The following is a 7,417-nucleotide window of genomic DNA, read 5'->3' on the forward strand; positions in this document are numbered from 1 at the left end:
CAAGGATTCGCGACCCTTTTGATTATGAATAGGCGAGATTGGCGGGCGCGCGAGGGTCGCGAAAATAGCCCAGTGACCCCCTCTAAGGGACGGTGAAATGAAAGGGTCAGAATTAAAGCTCTCCATTCTACGCACTGGCTTCTGCGAACGTGCCATTGAATTTCTATTGTACTCATCTCGAGATTCGAATGTTAATTCTCTGTTATTAAAATATATCCGTGGTACATCTATAGAGAAACAGCGTTTTTCTATTCGATAAACATGTTAATAAAAAAAAATGTGTGTGTGAAAGTCGGAAGGAGATCAGAAATATGTGTGTCATTCAAATTCAATCCTCTAATTAATTCTTCCTCCAAGTCCTTTTCGTCAAAATGTCTCCGACAACGCTTCCGCTCCTTCGCAGCGTAATTGCATTCCCACGACTGGCCGGTCATAAAAATGTTATTATAAAAATACACGCCATCCTGTACTCTTAACGTCGGCCGATCCATTGATTTACGCCCTATTTTAATTCTATCTTCGTTCTCCTTCTCCCACATCCCTTTCCCCCTACGTTTTCCTGCCCGCGCGGCCGCGGGGGACACCGGCGGCGTAAGGGTGTTACTATGGTGAACGAGGTCAGTTGTTTATTTGTTCGTCCCAAAATGGAACGCGTCCATCGCGGCCTGATTTATCGCTCGTTGCGAAACTTTAATGCGTTTCGGTTCGGAAGAGAACCTCTAAGGAGGGACTTCCTCCTCGAGTCCACTCTCGCGAGCCAATGTGTACTTTGTGTCCGCCCGGATGGCCTCGAAAGGAATCGTTACTTCGCCGAGGAATTATATCCGAGTCGTTTATCTTCGATTCGTGACGACGTCTCGATTTTCAATCGCGTATAACTTGAGAACCCCAATATAAAAAGGTATGACGTATCTCTATATATATTTATTAAGGAGAGATCTACTTTAAACTGTTCAAAGGAAGATTTATAGGTGAAGTACACATTCGCCGCGACACCCGAAATCTTTCGTGTCCTTTGACTTTCACAACATCATAAATCGACAAGTGAATATCTTCAGTTTAACAACTGAAATTTTGCGTTGGCACAGATTAATTTCGCGGAATTTTATACGTCAGGGATAAAAATAGGTATGCCGTATATTAATAGTGGCACGTCTCGGGAGACTTTAAATACTTCCGCGCGTGAGAGAGAGAGAGAGAGAGAGAGAGAGGGATCGCGATTCTCCGATATGCATCGCATTCTTGGTATAGGCAGTAGGAAATGAAAAAAAAAAAGAACAGGATGCCGTGCATCGGTGGATTCTACCCTAAGTGAATGGCGCACGCATGAGTCGGGGAGAATGCATGGTCTGTGGAGGATGATGTAAAAGGGTTCGACTCGACGACCCACGGTACGTCGCCTCGAGGGAGGGCGGCCTTGCGCCAGGGCCGTAATCAGACGCACCCTTCTCGTCGATGCCTCTTTTTCTTTCCCTCCTTCCGCATCGTCCCGTCCGCGATGTATAACGAGTGTATACATATGTACGTATAAAAAATCGGACGAAACGAATTGGCTTCGTCATGGAGTTTTCATGGGCATATGATATGTATTTCATATTGCGGTACATGCGTTAAAGCCATTGCGGAGAAATAATAGAGCTATTATTTACCGGGGCCCATTAAGAGGTCGTTAATTCTATGCATTAAGTAGCGGTGAATTTCGTACATCGCGTGATCCGAGTACGAGATATAAGTACGCGAAAGACACAGACGTCGCATAAAACACAGTCATTATACCGCAGCAGATTATGGTAAAATATTGTTTACGAGATGTACGACGAATGTGCAATGCCAGCGAAAGCGACAAGTCTTATTCATATTCAAAGCGGCGCGCGGCCCGATTTATCAAATCATGAAATATGTATTAAGATCGTGTAGGTATATATACACGCGCGCGCGTACACCGCGATTGTGTATACAATATTCGAAGTACGTATTAAGATCGCTGTATACGTACGCGCGACGCACAAGTGTATGTAACAAATATATATATATATACGCGAGGATTCACGCGTGTCGCAAAGTCTCCCGCGCGAACCGGATAAACCCGCCGATGTTTTAACAGGCAAATATTTGGCAAATGATTTCGACACGCGTATGTACAAGCGATACGTGCTTGTCGCGCATTTCAAAGGGAAGGAAAACCGACAGGCCGGCCCGCCCGTTGTCGCACGTCACTGATGGATAAGGGTTGACTGGCGGAAGTCGGGACGGCTGCCGACCGTGCAGGGAGATGACGACGACGAGAGCCGCCGCTCGGGGGGAGGCAGGGATGCTTTGATTGCGATCCAGGAATTAATTAACGAGTATGAGCGGGATCTAGTCGCCGGGAAATCTGACGTGACTACCGGCGACGGTGCGAGCTTAAGGTATGGGATACGAGGAGCGGCGCCGTGACGCGTCGGACGTACCACTCGGCGGAAGGGCTCGCTGGCAGATAATTAATAATAGGCATTATTCGAGAGATCGAGCACAAAGCTCTCAGACACCGGCGGCGGCGGCAATGGACGAGGGGGAGAGGGGAGGGGAGGGGACGTGGGGGAGAGGACCGATCGCGGCGGGTCGTCGAAAACTGCGTGTACGCTTTTCCGCGAGCGATGTCGCTCGATTTAGTCGCCACGTCGCCGTAACGCGCGTTTTATTATAGACCGCCTATAGACGGGTCGAGCTAAAAGGTGATATATCGACTTTGCAACTATTTCCGTAACCGCGCTCGTCGAGGCGCTAGACACAGGGGCTGCGAGACGAGGGGAGGGAGGGAAACGCGAGACAGGTCTGTGTGAATAATGTGGAGTAAACGCTCCTTGCTCCTGTTTAAGTTGACTCTCTCGCCGATATTTTGTAGAGTACATATATATGTATGTATATAGAGTATATATGAAAACAGTTGTACACTCGCGCGGTTACACCCGCCGCGGTTACACATCGCGCCTTCAAAGTTTAAAGCGCTGTGACTTTCACGGGGGTATACCTATATAGGAAACTCCGGTGATTACGCCAATGTTACGAGAGCGCGGATGAAAAGGGGGTATTTGTTTAATCTCGATTTCTCGATTTCCATCAGTATCGCGAGGCCGTAAATCCTTCCCGTCTCGGCGGCTCTTCTCTTAAAAGTAGAGCGAGCAATCGTTACTTTGAGTGGCAGAGCATGCAGCGCTGGAACTTGCGTTTGAACTTTACACACGGAAATCGGCTGATTAAGGGCGTATAGCATCGATCACGGCGCGACCGATTTCGCTGCTCCTATTTCGAGGGAGAGAAGAATGAAGCGAATACGAGGAGGCGAGTACCAACGCCGCCGGGACGAGCCGCGGAACGGAGCGGAGCGCGATGGAACGCGCGCGCGGTTTACGATGTGTAATCTCTGATTAAACGCAGGCCTCCACCGCCACGCGGACCCCGTCCGTGTTTAGATAATTAGAACGGAGCCCCGGCTCTCACTCACCCGGGATACTTCAAAGAGAATCATCCCGCTCGCGCTCGTCGGGCGCGGTGCGGTGCAGGGACCGGACGGGCGTGCACGATCGATCCGCGCGTTTTGAAAATAAACTCGTTCCCGCTTTTATTGCATCGCCAGGCATGATGCATGCGGGATCCGCGCGCGTCTCGCGGATCTCTTTTTCCATTTGACGCGCGTATCGATTGAGGAACGAGGCCGATATTGATTGACGTCGCGTTGATTGTGGCTCGGCGGATAATTATAGCCTCGCGAATGTATCCTCCGCGTGGGTCCGACGATCATGTCCGACGAAAGCCCGCCCCCCCCCCTCCCCCGGTGAGGTCTTTAAATAATATCCGATTCAGGAAATATGAATAAATCACGGCCAATTATTTCGGAGGTGGACCGCGAGTCGTGGGACTGCGGATTGTAGATTATTCAGACGCTCCATAACATATCCATGTCCGATATATCTCCCCGGCTACAATATTTCTATCAAGGAGCGACACAATTCTCGGAAAAGGCAGATATTAAAAATATCTTAACGACGCGAATTCGCAGACGTCATCAACAAGTGGCGCAAGTTATTCCCCGAGATCGTGCCATTTATTCTTGTCCTTTGACGCGTCTCTCTCAAATTTTCCACTCGAAAGAATCGCCAGATTGTTTCCAGTCTCGTTAACCGTTTGTCCTCTTCTTTTTTTTTTCGTCCATCTCTCGCGCGGCAGCGCCAACGTTATTTCGTAATTTTCGTCGAACGCGATCGACGCCGGCTGGATCGGGCCGGCCGGCCGCGCGGGTCGCCGCCGCACGTGAAAACAGAGGCGTCCTCTGTTCCCATTTAAAACGGGGTTTCTCACACTCGCGTAAAATCCTTCAAATATTGGCCTATGCCAGTGACCCTTGTGCGAGCTGGATACACGAGACTTCGGTAAACCGAGATACGAGAGCCGCTCGAATATAAGGGACACATTGTTGCCGGCTGGGAATCGCGCGACGCGCGTTCGAGCCTTCGAGAGCCGAAGAATCGCGGAGAGATGCCATATGCGCCGGGCTCCTCTATATTTTGCACGACGTGCCGCGGATAAAAGCTGACGTACGCCACATTCTACGCGGGCACCTATATATGTATATCTCAACAGCACGCGGAGACCGCGCGCATTCGTATACAGTCATACTCGAGCGAGCGCGTTTGACAGCGCGTTTCGCGAATACCACTCTATTTCTGCAAATGTAAACTGGCACTACCCGCCGACGTTTTACATAAACCGGAAGTTACAGCAATTAGATGGCATTCCGCAAGCGTGTATTCCACGCGGCGTATCTTTCTGCCCGACTGCAACGTTAATGACAAGTTAACGAGCGCCTCGTTTGCGCCTCGTTAAAACGACGAGGGGGGGGGGGGAATTCTCGAAATTAGGATCAGCGTTATAGAATGCATTTCCGAGGTCCCGATAACCGCCGAGGAAATCCGCTGTAACCCAACGGTAAGCGGGAGGAGGGGTAAGGGGGGAGATTGATAAGCCGAGATAAGAACGGCCGCGCATAGACATTGACGGATGTCCCTTTGCGTTTTTGGGCAAATGTATATTTATTGGCTGGACGCCGCCTTGACGGGCGCGTGAAACCCGCGCGCCGAGGGTAACCTACTCGAGAAGGAGATATCCGGAAAATATTTATAGACCTCCGCGCGCGAGAAAATAAACGCTCCTTCTGGGAACCGCGTGCAGGAGTTATGACGATTTAAGTGCCCGTTTCAACGGGGTGCCGAGCGTTGCCGTCACGATGCTGTACGTCGATCCGAGAAAGTCCGCTATACTATACGTCGCTGTGTACTCGCTCTCCTCCGAACTCCGAACCGCCTCGCGTGGCGCGGGTCCATACGGATGAATTTACGGCCGTTTCCCATTCTTTCCCGACTCATCGGTCCGCATAACTCCGTAGCTCGGAAACGCTCGGAAGCGCCAGATCGATTTTTATGAGAGAGTCGAAGAGCCGTTAAGTTACTCCATCAAAAAGATGTTCGGCTCTCTCCGAGATTATATGCTCTCCGAGAGTAATACTCGTTAAAGTTGGTGAACCGAGGAATCAGAAACTGATTCTCCGACCAAGAGCTTTAATGTAGCTATCCAGATAAACCACGATTGAAAAAAAAATACTTATAATTTCTAGCGCGAATTTTATCGCGCCGCGCGTTATCGGGACACGTCAACTAACAAGATATATTATACCCCATATATATATTCGAATTTTTTTAATGAATTAGATTTAGAACGTATACGAATCGATAGGCGAGTCGCATCCGCGTATACGCGCCGAACGGTGTCGGTGCGATAAATTATGAAAATCCGAGCGAAAGAGGAAGAGACGCGCGGAAGGTACGCTCTAGGTGTCCGCCAACGCTTTACTCGTATAATACGCGCGACCCAGTTCGAGAACTCGATCACCGCTGACGCAAGAACGCAAGACACCCGGCGACATACGCTTCGCCCCGCGACATAATCGGTATCGCGTCCATTGATTTTCGTCGATAAGCCATCAAAGTGCGTCCGCGCGCGCCGCAGGCGGACCACCACGTTTCACTGTATATGTTTATCGTTAGCCGCGGAAGCTGACCGCGCACCCGGGGCTCGGATGACACGCGTGTGTGTATATATACGCGTATCTCGCTGCATACTGCATATAACACGCGCCTCTTTAAGCTGCTGGCAGCGATGTCTTCGAAACGTGATAAAACCGGGCGAGCCTCTTAAGAGCTCAATGGCATTCGAGTCATCCTTCCTCGACGAGAGCGCGTCGCTGAGGACGCTGTTTCGTTTCGGAGTCGCATTTGTATTCGAAACAGCTCGCGCGCCCGACGCTAGAGAGAGAGGAGAGAGAGAGAGAGAGAGAGAGAGAAAGAGAGAGATTGAAAGCCGCGCAAGGCGCTACAATTGCCGTGAATAATATTGACACAAATTCCGACGTCCCGTTCAAACATGGAAAAATAATGTAACATTGATTTTATATTACGCGTCATATAAATATCGTATATAAGTTTCGAAAAGTCAGAGACGAGAGAGCGTGCGCTTTAAATGTTAGGAATATACATATATATATTTCGTGCGCGGAGCCTGCGCTCTCTCCTGCTTACTCATGATAAGTCGTCGGAAGATTAACGATGGCGATTTAATGTCATCCAGATACTCTTCTGTTACTTATATATGTAGAGTCACCTAATTCCGAATTCTAAATCGTCTTTTAGATTACGCTGCCCCGCGCGATAGCATGATTTATTATAACGCTTAACGTTAATCAATGTCGGTGTGTAAGCGGTCGGCCAACACGTCGACGGTGTGGAGACCACGCGCGCGCGCGCAGAGATTGGATATCGTTAACGCGACTGTGACGCGACGCGCGTCCATCGCGTATATATAGGGTTCGGTCGGCCTAATCGAATAATTTCGATCGGCACCGGAATCCGATCGGTGCCGCGCGGAGTGAACCTGATTTATGATATCCCGTAATTAATCCGGGTCGGCTACTAACGGGAGGAAGAGGAGGAGGCAAGCGAGCAGGAGGAGGAGGAGGAGGAGGAGGAGGAGGTGGAGAACCGTTGCGACCATCGTGTAAGGCCATCGTCCCAGGTTATCCCCCAATGGGCCGCTAATGATCGTACCTACGATTAATCAACGGCATATCGCGCGCGCTCGTACGAGCGCGCGGCATCGTATGTGCGGCACCGTATGTCATCGCGCGCGTTCGCTCGGCCCGGCTCGGCCCGCTCGCCCGCTCGATCTCGCGCCGCTCTCTCTCGCCTACGTACGGCGGCCAACTTGGAAGCTCGAAACGAGCGCCGCGGAAACGCCGTCACTAATTCCCCCGAGAGAACCCCGGCGATATACAGGCCGGATTTATGGTCGAGCTCGTACCGGGAATTTTCGGGCGGGCGGCGGGGGA

At 50.5% G+C, this 7,417-nt stretch overlaps 1 protein-coding gene across 1 annotated transcript in view; it reads left to right on the forward strand.

Annotated features, from left to right (window-relative positions):
• Positions 1-630: 630 nt before the first annotated feature.
• LOC105450718 (MAP/microtubule affinity-regulating kinase 3-like) overlaps positions 631-7,417 on the forward strand; it is a 198,636-nt gene continuing 191,849 nt past the window's right edge. The window contains exon 1 of the mRNA XM_011690691.1: positions 631-901. The gene's annotated coding sequence lies outside the window, so the exon portion shown is untranslated. The remainder of the gene's footprint in view (positions 902-7,417) is intronic.

Source organism: Wasmannia auropunctata, unplaced genomic scaffold (genome assembly GCF_000956235.1).
Source record: "Wasmannia auropunctata unplaced genomic scaffold, wasmannia.A_1.0 LD336057.1, whole genome shotgun sequence".
NCBI classification, from domain to species: domain Eukaryota; kingdom Metazoa; phylum Arthropoda; class Insecta; order Hymenoptera; family Formicidae; genus Wasmannia; species Wasmannia auropunctata.